General features: G+C 43.5%; 1 long non-coding RNA gene across 2 annotated transcripts in view; it reads left to right on the top strand.

Moving 5' to 3' along the window:
* Positions 1-13,458, top strand: part of LOC146860139 (uncharacterized) — a 48,475-nt gene extending 35,017 nt beyond the window's left edge. The window contains exons 3-4 of one of the 2 annotated variants that reach the window (XR_014979105.1): positions 6,370-6,429; positions 7,024-13,458. This is a non-coding gene — a long non-coding RNA (uncharacterized LOC146860139). The remainder of the gene's footprint in view (positions 1-6,369; positions 6,430-7,023) is intronic. The other variant, XR_014979104.1, reaches the window with a different exon arrangement.
* The last annotated feature ends 676 nt before the right edge of the window (positions 13,459-14,134 follow it).

Below are 14,134 nucleotides of genomic sequence, written 5' to 3'. Positions count from 1 at the left end.
CTCACATTATGGTAGACGGCCATTAATCCATGGTTGGAAACGACTGAGCTAAAGATGCAGACAATATGTCAAGAATGATCACTATTGTGTCAGGACCACCATTATGCCAGAGATAGACACCATCATACCAAGGATGACACAATATAGAAGTGATTACCACTACAGCTCCAGGTGCAGCATTTTACCAGTGGCGGGAATCGTCTCATGGATACCCACAATATACTACCAATTTTCTGGCCCATCATTTTTAGAAAGGTGGCAATGGGCAGCATATCTCTGAATACCCACAGATCACCAAGAACTACCACCATTATGCTATGGCCTACATTTTATAATGGGTGGAAAATGAGTGTGATCCAAGGGATGCCCAAAAGGTGCCAAACTCATTCGCATTGTGCCAGCACCAGCGTTTTACAATGGGTGGGTAATGGACATGAGCCCATGGATACTCATAAGTTGCCAAAAATGACCACCGTTGTTCCAGAGCCATCATTTTTCCTGATGTGGGGTTCATCCCATGGATACCCACAAATTACCAAATGTTACCACCATTTTCCCAAGACTAATATTTTATTAGAACAGACAGTAGGCACAACAGAGCCCACATCCCTCAACCACCTCCGATGCATCCTACTGAACACACGCTCCGCACGCAAACACGCCGTCGAGCTCTGGGACCTGCTCGACACATCATCCCCGGACGTCGCCTTCCTAACAGAGACCTGGATGAACGACTCCTCCGCACCCGACATCGCCATAGCCATCCCAGACGGCTACAAGATCACCTGCAGAGGCTGCACCAACGGAGTCGGAGGAGGAATCGCCATCGTCCACAAGAACAGCATCAGGGTCTCGACCAGCACCGATGACACTCTCAGCACCGCCGAACACATGCATTTCCAGATCCACACAGACCCCAACTCCACCCTCAGAGACACCCTCATCTACAGACCCCCCCCTGACCCTGACCCCAGTTCTGCAACTCCATCGCTGACTTCATCAGCACGCATGCCCTGACCCCCACCGACTACATCCTCCTCGGAGACCTGAACTTTCACCTGGAGAACAACAACGACAGCTACTCGACAACTCTGATCGATAACATCGCCAACCTCAGACTGAGGCAACTCGTCACAAAGCCTACCCACTCCGCCGGCCAGACGCTTTACCCCATCTTCTCCGCAAGCCCCCACGTTGCCTTCAGCCAAACCACTGAACTCCTCTGGACCGACCACCGCTGCATCCACTTCTTCTTCCAGAAACCCACCACACACCACCTCACCCAACAGATCCCTCGCCGCTGCTGGAGAAAAATCACTGAAGACCAACTACACACAAACCTCGCTCTCAGCCCACCCACCGAACCCTCCTACACCGACTACGCTGCCCACAGCCTCAGACGCTGGATCGACAACTGCGCTAACACCCTCGCCCCACTGAAGAAACCCCCCACAGAGACACCAGCAAGAGGGCCGGCTGGTTCACCCCAGAACTCCTAGCCTCCAAGCGAGCCTGCCGGAATCTTGAGAAGAAATGGCACAGCGAACAGACTTCGGACAGCCACGCAGCCCACAAGGACGTCACCCGCAAACACCATCACCTCATCAGGACTGCCAAGAGGACCTCCTTCAAAGACCGCCTCGACAACAATGCACACAATAGCAAGGAGCTCTTCAACATCGTGAAGCAACTCTCCAACCCCAGCTCCAATACCAACGACATCCCGCCGTTGCAAGCCCTGTGCGACTCCCTCACCACTTTCTTCCACAGCAAGATAGCAGACATCCACGACAGCTTCAACACCCAGACAGCCCCAACAGACAGCAACACAACAGACTCTCCACACACCATCGACCACGACCCCCTGCTAGCCTGGACCAGCAAGAGCATCGATGACACCATTAAGACCATGAGCACAATCCACTCCGGCTCCCTGTCAGACCCATTCCCGCACCACATCTTCAACAAAGCCAGCAGCTCCATCGCACCCCACCTGCGCAACGCCATCAATCTCTCCCTCGAGACCGCGACCTTCCCAGAGAGCTGGAAACACGCTGAGATCAACGCCATACTCAAAAAACCCAAGGCAGACCCTAGAGACCTCAAGAACTTCCGGCCCATCTCGCTGCTCCAGTTCCCGGCTAAGATCATCGAGAAGATCATCAACAGACAGCTAACCCGATGCCTCGAAGAAAACAGAATCCTGGACCCTTCCCAGTCAGGGTTCCGCAGCAACCACAGCACCGAGACCGCCCTCATCGCCGCCACCGACGACATCAGGACCCTGCTGGACAACAGTGAGACCGCAGCCCTCATCCTCCAGGACCTCTCCGCCGCCTTCGACACCGTCTGCCACCGCACACTACGCGCACACCTCCACGCCATAGGGATCCGAGACAAAGCCCTGGAATGGACCACCTCCTTCCTCTCCGGCAGAACCCAGAGCGTCCGTCTCCCCCCATTCCGATCCCAAGCCTCCGAGATCATCTGCGGCGTACCCCAGGGTTCCTACCTCAGCCCGACACTGTTCAACATTTACATGGCCCCGCTCGCAAACGTCGCCCGACAGCACGACCTCAACATAGTCTCCTACGCCAACGACACTCAACTGATCCTCTCCCTCACCAAGGACCCCATCACTGCCAAAGCCAACCTCCACGAAGGAATGAAGGCCGTCGCCGACTGGATGAAGACCAGTCGTCTGAAGCTGAACACGGACAAAACGGAGGTCCTCATCCTCGGCTCCAACCCTTCAGCCTGGGACGACTCCTGGTGGCCAACGGCACTGGGGGCAGCCCCGACACCCACCGACCACGCACGCAACCTGGGAATCATCCTCGACTCAACGCTCTCCATGACCAAGAGAGTCAACGCCGTCTCCTCCTCCTGCTTCAACACCCTCCGCATGCTCAGCAAGATCTACAGGTGGATCCCGACAGATTCAAGAAGAACAGTCACCCAGGCCCTCGTCAGCAGCAGACTCGACTACGGAAACACCCTCTACGCGGGAGCCCCGACCAAGCTCATCAAACGACTGCAACGCATCCAAAACGCCTCGGCACGACTGATCCTCGTCGTACCACGCCACGGCCACATCACCCCCCACCTGAGAAACCTGCACTGGCTGACCGTCAACAAGAGGATATCCTTCAAGCTCCTCATCCACGCACACAAGGCACTCCACAAGACCGGCCCAGCCTGTTGCAGGGATTCTGCTCATGCACAGAACTATGCGCAGGAAACCAGGACCTCAGAGAATTGCGTTGTACCAAAAACTCACCTCAGTACCCAGAACCCCTATCCGACTAGCATCAGTGTCTCATTCGTTCTCTGTATCATCTCGAAGCTACCCATGATTAGACAACCCAGAACAAGTGACTTAGAGAACTCTCAGGAATGGTGGGAATCAGAAACACCTTTTCGTTATTATTCTCATATCAGTCCACAACAAGAGTAATCAGAGACACAATAAAGTTTTAAATGTTTATTTTTAACTACGTGCCCTAAGGTGCAGTACTTTGGCTAACATAAGCAGACAAATGATTAAAAATAAAACCATCAGCATTGTTACAATACCATATAAAATGAAGGGAGAAATCATGTTATAAATGATAGTGGAGTATAGTCACCCTCCCTTCACAAGAAAGCTAGTATTATTAAACTAATAGAAGGTCTCTAGGTTTGAATGGGGAACCCCATACCGTAAAGATCAGCTTAGGTGAATCACATCACAGGATCGGCTGTGCTCTGTGTCGGGAAAAGGTCTTCTCCAAAGTGTCTGAATCATGCATGCGAAATGCAATATTAAAGGCACTCGAGTTTCAGATATTTGCAGCTGTGTGCGTGTTATGGCTAGAGCGTGGGCCGATCAACATGAATTCAAAAGCATACATTGTTATTTGGCCCTGACGGCTTCTGCACACAGTGTTCAGACCAAGGTTGCGGTGCACGTCTAGGGATGTGAACAACAGACCGTTCTCATGTGAAGAACAAGCAAGCAAGCAGTTTTTCTTATAATAACAGCTACCTGCAGTGTAGTGTGCAAAAGCAGCAAAAGTGGCAAGATGGCGTTTTAAATCTAAGATGCTTATGCTAACATAGCAATGTGTGTACCTGGAACTCCGTCTCCACTACAAGCCTACCTCAACAAATGACTTTCCGTCCCACGCATCCGAAGAACAACCACCGGCGGGAGGTCCTTTTCCCACCTCGCCGCCAAGACCTGGAACACCTTCCCACTGAGCCTACGACAGACCCAAGACCTGCTGACCTTCAGGAGGCTGCTCAAGACCTGGCTGTTCGATCAGTAGCGCCCCCCCCCCCCCAGTGCCTTGAGACCCTCACGGGTATGTAGTGCGCTTTACAAATGTTTGATTGATTGATTGATATATATATATTTATGGATTTATTACTTACCTCCCAGTGATGAGCTCTAACTGCCGCTCGAGGTTTCTACTCCTCTCCATTTTCACAGCTGGATGGTGATCCCAAACAGTGCTCCTGGGTTTGAGGGGGAGCTGCCAAGAGCATCTAGGGTAGCCACAGGGAAGGGACACTGAACTGCCTGAAGGAGGCAAGCAATAGTGCCTTGGAAATATCAGGAGTATCCCTTGGAAGCATCAGAAATTAAGTTAAGGGAAAGAGGAACTTCATCTTCTCCCGTTCCCTTCTACGCAGCCAAAATTCTTGAGAGAGCTATCAGCCAACAGCTCACCGAATACCTGGAACAAAACCACCTACTCAGCGTCTTACAATCAGAATACCGTGCCAACTACAGCACTGAAACCGTGCTGATCGCCGCCACAGACGACATCAGAACTTTCCTCTAGAGCAGAGAAACTATAACCCTGAACATCCTCGACCTCTCTACTTCGTTCGACATTGTCTCCCACCACACCCTCATCGACTGACTCTACAACATTGGTAAATGCAAAAAGAACAATTGATGGACAGAATGCAGAACAATGTCATACATTCACCCCAGTACAGAGATCTGGGCCTAAATCCATTGTTTTTTTTGCTTACCATACCATTCCAGTTTGAACCTAGCCATATGCAAATCAGTCTTGACCCTGCACCCAATGGGAACAGTCCAGCCCGAACTGCCAGGCCAGGTCCTCCCTGGACTGGAAACAAGCATCCCAGGACCGCTTTTGGGGTTTCACCCCTCATCAGCCAGGATAGCTTGACTTCAGTAGCATGGAGAGCACGGGACCCACGTCTGGGCATACCCGTACCACTCGGGGTGACAAATGCAAAAAGAACAATTGATGGACAGAATGCAGAACAATGTCATACATTCACCCCAGTACAGAGATCTGGGCCTAAATCCATTGTTTTTTTCGCTTACCATACCATTCCAGTTTGAACCTAGCCATATGCAACTCAGTCTTGACCCTAGACCCAATTGGAACAGTCCAGCCCGAACTGCCACGCAAGTTCCTCCCTGGACTGGAAACAAGCATCCCAGGACCGGTTTCGGGGTTTCACCCCTCATCAGCCAGGATAGCTTGACTCCAGTGACTTGGAGAGCACAGGACCCGCGTCTGGGCAAACCCGTCCCACTCGGGGTGACAAATGCAAAAAGAATAATTGATGGACAGAATGCAGAGCAATGTCATACATTCACCCCAGATGAAGTATATCCTATAAATCTGTGTTATTCGGCCATTTACCGAGGAGAACATAACCAGGATAAGATGGAGCTCATGTTCGCGTTATTTCTCAATACGTTACATACAGATCCATTTCGCGTCATGAGACGTCACGCTACTTGATTGGGTACGTACACGTATATACAGCCAATCATTTACATCCTGCTGTTTTCCCGAATATTGGCGCTAAAACCTTGGAAGAACTTGGTCCGTAACGATCAGACCTGGCAACATTAGTGCGGTGTTCGTTTTGGGCAGCTACGCATTGAAAAAGATCCTTATTGTATCAGCAAACCCAACGCGTTAAACTTCAGAATCCCTACAAAGATAATAATCGTCTTATATCAGGTTTGTTCATACCCGCCTCGTTTATACGTGCCTAGTCTAATATTGATTTGTAAGCAGACAATATTATGGAAACCTGGTAGACACATAGACTCGACATAAAATGCACCTTGCATAATGATTTACTGATGTTGAATGAGTTTATTCATATTAATTTGAGACACAGTTTGATTCATATTTTGGCCACGTTATTTATTATTATAACTCTAACTTGGGCCATATCAGGTCTCTTATTATAATTAGTTTTCTATTTTTGTAAACTATATCAAAAATTGCGTATTATGAGCTCCGCAAATAGGCACCAGATAGATAGTACATACCAGGGCGTCATCAATGGTAACATATGGATATATACATTATATCATTTCAGAATTCTCTACCACGCCAAGTTAATACGTACTTTATTTCCATAATCTGTCGCAAATACAGGGTAAGTGTCCCTATATCTCTATTTTCATGCCCGTATTTAATGTATAGCTTACATAGCACATTTAAGATCTTGTAGCAGACCGTTTTCCTAAATCAGATTTGTTTTGGGTTTTGCTTCATAATCAGAATATATTGACTTTTCATCGCTCTGATTCCACGAGCATCCTTAGAATTTTCATCCTCTGTAACAGCTAGATGTGTGGTTGTTCAGGACAAGGTAAATGGCTCTCCGTAAACTACCTATGCACCATGTATTTTAAACTGATCCCCATGATAAGCAGCACTGTTTGTACGATTTATAAACAGTCTATACAGGTGGCTATCTGTGATACCTACTTGGGATTACAACTGAAAACTATTTTCTATCTCTCCCCAAAAAATTGGTTGGTTTTTGTAAGGGTGAAATCGTTGGGAATGATCTCCCCATAGCTTACTGTGACATCACAACTCATGTACAGATGAAATATGTATATTTGTATATTTGCACATATTGTATAGAGAGTAGGTCTATATACATGTGAATTCTAGTCAGTTGACCTTCTGAGTGTGTATGGATACTGTAGGTAATTTGTGTTTGTTTCTTATTATTTTTTAGGAATTGTGAAAACATGGCTACCTGATGAAGGCAGAACGCCGAAACGCGCGTAGACTATGTCTAGCCATGCCAGATAATTAGATTGAGTATCTGCTGTTTCACCCTTCTTTTTGTTTTCCTTTGTGTCTATCATCAATTTGAGCACACTTATACATTATATGTAATGAATTACAAATGTATGAATGCATGTACAATTGAATATGCATAAAACTGAATCAATAGGACATGTATCCTTATGTGTATAAAAAGGAAAATAGATACATTATAAATATGTGCACCATTTTGTAGATTTATATAATAAATGAAAATATTACTACTGCACTCTTAAGTTGTTTTTGGTCTTTTGACTGTCACATGTATTTTTATTAATTAGCCTACCAAAGAAAAGTTTCCTATATATTTTTCGCACAAAGGCTTTGTAGACCCTGATATAGGAAACTACATTAGGGGTGCCCCTGTTATAATGCATATTGTTTTTCTCCATGGCTAGTCCATGTGGGGTTATTGTTTGTTTGTTATTCACCTTTTATCACCATAGCTAGCTTGATGATCACAGAATTGCATCTTGTTTTTTCTTGGTCCCATAGCCCATTGGTAGTAGGACTATATAGTTGTTTCAGTAAGCTACATTGATTTTGAATTTTGACCACTCAAGAGTAATATCAGATAGTTGTTCCTACATCACCAAGTACACGGATATCTAGAGAGTAAATTCAAAGGAGAGAGCAAATCTTCCATTGCTCCTCCTCCCCTTAGATATCTAGGTTTGTTTGTCCATCTTTCCCTACCGCTGATTGTTGGCGAACCTGAGTCATTTGCCTTGTCATGGATAAATTACAAACATTTGGTTTTACGGATGAAGATCTTGCCTCACTATTGGGAGAATCATCTCACACCAGTAACATCATTCATACTACGAACACCATAGGTAATGATGACCTTAACAAATTAACATCTCTTAAGAAAAAAGCAAAACGGATTGAATTACATGGACATTTTATGTTGGAATACCTTAAAGCCGGGATAATTCCACAAGGATTAAGAGTTAGGAATATCCCTGGACTCTTTGTAAAAATCCGAAAATTTCTAGAACGTTGGTCACACATTGCCAATAGATGCTCCCGGGATTTAATGATCCTAATAGTGGAGACAGCCAAAGAACTGGTTCAAACATTGGCAGATGAAATACAGGAGCTAGAAAATAAGATTAAAAGTAGCCAGGTGATTGAGGAAGCTAAAAAGAAGTTAGAAGAGGTAGAAATGGAAATGTCTTCTTACCATGAGTACTTAATGAAAAGAAAAACAGAAAAATTTAAAAAAGATGTGAGATATACAAGCCAAGAGAAATCTTATTCATATTTGGCTGATAATTTTTTACCAGCAAGAACCCATTCAAGAGGATCAATATCAACCCTCATCTGATAAATTTTCTAAAAAAGTTGTCACCTTCTCCGATACATCGGATTCTGAAGGGGAGAGTTATAATCAGTATCATTCACGTACCCCTGGACGACAGATGCCAGGTAATAACAGAGGTGAACGTTCTGGTTTTTTAGCCAGACGAGGTACACAGAGAACCAGATGGCACCCGAGATACCAACAACGTCAGCGAGGCAATTACCAGCAATCACACAATTACCCACAAGGACAGAATTTTTATCAGGACGAGCCTCAATTTCTGATCACGAGACATGCTCAATATTGGCGCGAGTAAGCCAAATACCCATTTTCAATCTTAGTTCCCATGAGACTGACTGTCAGACAGAATCTTTGTTAACAAAGGGTCTTTCCTTCGTTCCACACACCAAAGCAAATAGGTTTGAACTTTTCCAAGATCTAATATCCTTTTTCCGTAAAATCAGACTTCATGTCTTTTTTGAAGGACAAATAAATCAGGAACCACAGACTTTAAATAGATCAGGTCTGTCACCCCCTTCCACATTTCTCCCCACCCTTGAACAAGTAGGACCGGAGATTGCTATTTTTGAGCATGTGGTCTTCAATAAATTCACTACTGCTTTAAAATACATTCCCGTACCCAACTACAATCTCACACAGGATGAACATAAAGCCCTACAAAACTTGATTAACAACAAAGATATTACCGTCAAAGGATGTGCCAAGGGAGGAGGAATTGTACTTATGGAAACCGATCAATATGTTGCCAATATGGAACAGATGCTCTCTAATACAGATCATTATACCCCTATTCAATTAGATCCTACAAAGAGGGAATCCAAACTCATTTGTGAAATGACTAATAAAGCCTTAGAAGACAATCTTATTTGTGATAAGGAATGGCAATATCTTAATGTTCCCAAACCTAGAATGGCATCGATATATGGGGTTCCTAAAATTCATAAGAGCACTACTAATCCCCCGTATAGACCAATTGTAACTACCATCGGTTCAACTACTGAAACCTTGTCTAAATATGTAGATGCCATCCTACGACCACATGTCCCTAAAATAAAATCAAATATAAGGGACACCACAGATATCATTAATAAAATAGAACAACAAGTCTTCAATGATGCAACACAAATCTTGGTCACTATGGACATAGAGGCCCAGTATAGTAACATCCCACAGACAGCGGTATTAGAAGCCGTGGCTTGGTTCCAACGAGATATTCAATATAGACTGCCCAAAATTTTTTATTCGGTCTTGTTTAACCGTTGTCTTACAGGAAAACACTTTTGAATTCAACGGTTCGTTGTTTCAACAGACAAAAGGAGTCAGTATGGGGGCCTCTTGTGACCGCACAGTAGCGAATATCTTCATGGCACACTATGAACATAAATATGTCCACAATGACATAGCGCCATTTAGTGAGTCTGTCACCAGTTGGTCCAGATTTATAGACGATGTCTTTTTTGTTTGGAATGGAACTGAAGAAGGACTTCTAGAGTTTGTTTCATGGTTAAATCTGTGTGATCCGAATATCTTTTTTACATCAACTAGTAACAAACACAGTGTAGAATTTTTGGATATTACTATCAAAACCAATGAACAAAGACTGACTGTTGACCTCTTTACGAAACCAACGGCACGTAACACTTTGTTACATTTTACTAGTTACCATCCCAAGGCACAAAAAACTACCATTCCATTTGGTCAGTTCCTACGTTTACGTAGGAACTGTACTAATTTGATTGACTATGACAAACAGGCTATCATTATGAAGGCCAAATTCATCACTAGGGGGTACCCAAAAAGATTGATACGTGACTCGTACAAAAGAGCACGATATTATGATCGGCAACACTTACTTGCACCCAAAAATCCTAGACAGCATAATCGTCTTGTATTTATTACCCGTCATTCTACCATGAATGACACAATACGTCATATTGTCAATTCCAACTGGCACATTTTGAATGCTACAAGAAATAGATCGGAACATATAGCAAAACCCATGTTTGCATATCGCAAAAATAAGAATCTAAAAGATCTCATCACACAGTCTCGTATGACGAAAGCCCCGATAGAAATGGCTCAAACAACTTTGAGTGGATTACCCACGCTGAAAGGCAATTACAAATGTATGTCATGTGTAGCCTGCACATTCGTCATAGAAACTAAACAGTATTCTGTGAATGGCATAAGTGGAGATCTGCAAAGCTTTACTAACTGCAAAACTACTAACATAGTTTATGCCATTACATGCCCATGCAATAAGACCTATATATGAGAGACTTTGCGCTCAATGGTAACTCGCCTCACTGAGCATAGGTCTGCCATTAGAACCAAAAAACTACAAGCTCCCTTGGTACAACATTATGTCGATATGAATCACACCTCAAACGACATACAATGGCTAATTCTGGAAAAAATCCATACCAATGGTCCCATAGGTACAGAGATTCGCAAACGCAGGGAGGTATTTTGGATATTTTCTTTAGACACCTATAAAAGAGGTCTGAACAATGAAATCCCTTGGGGTCAAGCAATACGATACAATAATAATTAGCAGTATCTATTGCAATATAATATCTATTAGTAATATACTTTTCCACCTGCATATTCTATCACGGTCTATTTTTACGCTTAGGATCTCATTGATGGACATGATTAATATACTCTTGTTCCATAAGCACAAGGATGGTAATTTACTACTGGATACCCAGCAATGGACACCCAGCTTGTTCAATAACATGGAAGTTGGCCATGAAATATCATTCATTTGGTAAATAGCTAAACATACTAATGAGTTCCTTCTTCTTCTTTCTTTTAAACGACTTGACTACATTTATAACAGCATTTTAAGGGATGGGGCGCCATGAGAGATTTTGCCTCAACATTTGGAAATACAACATCATACATATTATTATGCAGGTTAGTAACGGCACATTTCAGCATTTCATGCCGACGTGCCGTGATGCAGTAAGTTCTATCCACTGCAGTTCCCCTCTTAAAGAAGGGATATTTGTATAGATTGAGTGTTTATAGCACATTACACCTGGAGGAACGATATTGAGTATTCATTAGGGTTATGACGGCATGCATATTTATGCTGCGGTTGACACCCTTTAGGCAATTACCATTTTTATTTCATAAACGCCACACAGGCCAGGTATTAAACGGGAGATACCCATACATGTAAACTCATCACTTATGGTCTATACATTTAATCGAGGTCATGGATATCTATAAATGTACTGAGATAAATAGTGCCTTTATAGCAGCCCCATCCATAATATTCGAAGATTTGGTAATAAAACAGATCAGTATATCATATAAATCTGTGTTATTCGGCCATTTACCAAGGAGAATATAACCAGGATAAGATGGCGCTCATGTTCGCGTTATTTCTCAATACGTCACATACGGACCCATTTCGCGTCATGAGACGTCACGCTACTTGATTGGGTACGTAACCGTATATACAGCCAATCATTTACATCCTGCTGTTTTCCCGAATATTGGCGCTAAAACCTTGGAAGAACGTGGTCCGTAACGATCAGACCTGGCAACATTAGTGCGGTGTTCGTTTTGGGCAGATACGCATTGGAACAAGATCCTTATTGTATCAGCGAACCCAACGCGTTAAACTTCAGAATCCCTACAAAGATAATAATCGTCTTATATCAGGTTTGTTCATACCCGCCTCGTTTATACGTGCCTAGTCTAATATTGATTTGTAAGCAGACAATATTATGAAAACCTGGTAGACACATAGACTCGACATAAAATGCACCTTGCATAATGATTTACTGATGTTGAATGAGTTTATTCATATTAATTTGAGACACAGTTTGATTCATATTTTGGCCGCGTTATTTATTATTATAACTCTAACTTGGGCCATATCAGGTCTCTTATTATAATTAGTTTTCTATTTTTGTAAACTATATCAAAAATTGCGTATTATGAGCTCCGCAAATAGGCACCAGATAGATAGTACATACCAGGGCGTCATCAATGGTAACATATGGATATATACATTATATCATTTCAGAATTCTCTACCACGCCAAGTAAATACGTACTTTATTTCCATAATCTGTCGCCAATACAGGGTAAGTGTCCCTATAGCTTTATTTTCATGCCCATATTTAATGTATAGCTTACATAGCACATTTAAGATCTTGTAGCAGACCGTTTTCCTAAATCAGATTTGTTTTGGGTTTTGCTTCATATTCAAATTATATTGACTTTTCATCGCTCTGATTCCACGAGCATACTTGGAATTTTCATCCACTGTAACAGCTAGATGTGTGGTTGTTCAGGACAAGGTAAATGGCTCTCCGTAAACTACCTATGCACCATGTATTTTAAACCGATCCCCATGATAAGCAGCACTGTTTGTACGATTTATAAACAGTCTATACAGGTGGCTATCTGTGATACCTACTTGGGATTACAACTGAAAACTATTTTCTATCTCTCCCCAAAAAATTGGTTGGTTTTTGTAAGGGTGAAATCGTTGGGAATGATCTCCCCATAGCTTACTGTGACATCACAACTCATGTACAGATGAAATATGTATATTTGTATATTTGCAAATATTGTATAGAGAGTAGGTCTATATACATGTGAATTCTAGTCAGTTGACCTTCTGAGTGTGTATGGATACTGTAGGTCATTTGTGTTTGTTTCTTATTATTTTTTAGGAATTGTGAAAACATGGCTACCTGATGAAGGCAGAACGCCGAAACGCGCGTAGACTATGTCTAGCCATGCCAGATAATTAGATTGAGTATCTGCTGTTTCACCCTTCTTTTTGTTTTCCTTTGTGTCTATCATCAATTTGAGCACACTTATACATTATATGTAATGAATTACAAATGTATGAATGCATGTACAATTGAATATGCATAAAACTGAATCAATAGGACATGTATCCTTATGTGCATAAAAAGGAAAATAGATACATTATAAATATGTGCACCATTTTGTAGATTTATATAATAAATGAAAAAATTACTACTGCACTCTTAAGTTGTTTTTGGTCTTTTGACAGTCACATGTATTTTTATTAATTAGCCTACCAAAGAGAAAGTGTCCTATATATTTTTCGCACAAATACATTCACCCCAGTACAGAATCTGGGTCTAAATCCATCGTTTTTTTCCCTCACCTTGTTGTAGTTACACATTTCGCCCTAAGTGGGACGGGTATGCCCAGACCTAGGTCCCTAGCTCACTCTGCCACTGGGTTCAAGCTAGCCTGGCTGATGAAGGGTGACGCACTCCGAAACCAGTCCCAGGATGCTTGTTTCCGGTCCAGGAAGGACCTGGCTTGACAGTTCGGTCTGGACTGTTCCCATGAGGCACAGGGTCAAGACTGATTTGCATATGGCTGGGTCCATACTGGGGTGGCGTAGTGGGCAAAAGAACGGTGGATTTAATCCAGATCTCTTGACTGGGGGAGAATGTTTGAATCATTCAGCATTCCGTCCATCATTTGTTGCAGTTACACTTTTTGCCCTAAGTGGGACGAGTATGCCCAGACGTGGGTCCCTAGCTTACTGTCCCACTGGATTCAAACTAGCCTGGCTGATGAAGGGAGACATACCCGAAACCGGTCCCATGATGCTTGTTTACGGTCCAGGGAGGACCTGGCTTGGCAGTTCGGTCTGGACTGTTCCCATGAGGCACAGGGTCAAG

Source organism: Triturus cristatus, chromosome 3_1 (genome assembly GCF_964204655.1).
Source record: "Triturus cristatus chromosome 3_1, aTriCri1.1, whole genome shotgun sequence".
NCBI lineage: Eukaryota > Metazoa > Chordata > Amphibia > Caudata > Salamandridae > Triturus > Triturus cristatus.
This window is presented reverse-complemented; position numbering and strand designations above follow the sequence as displayed.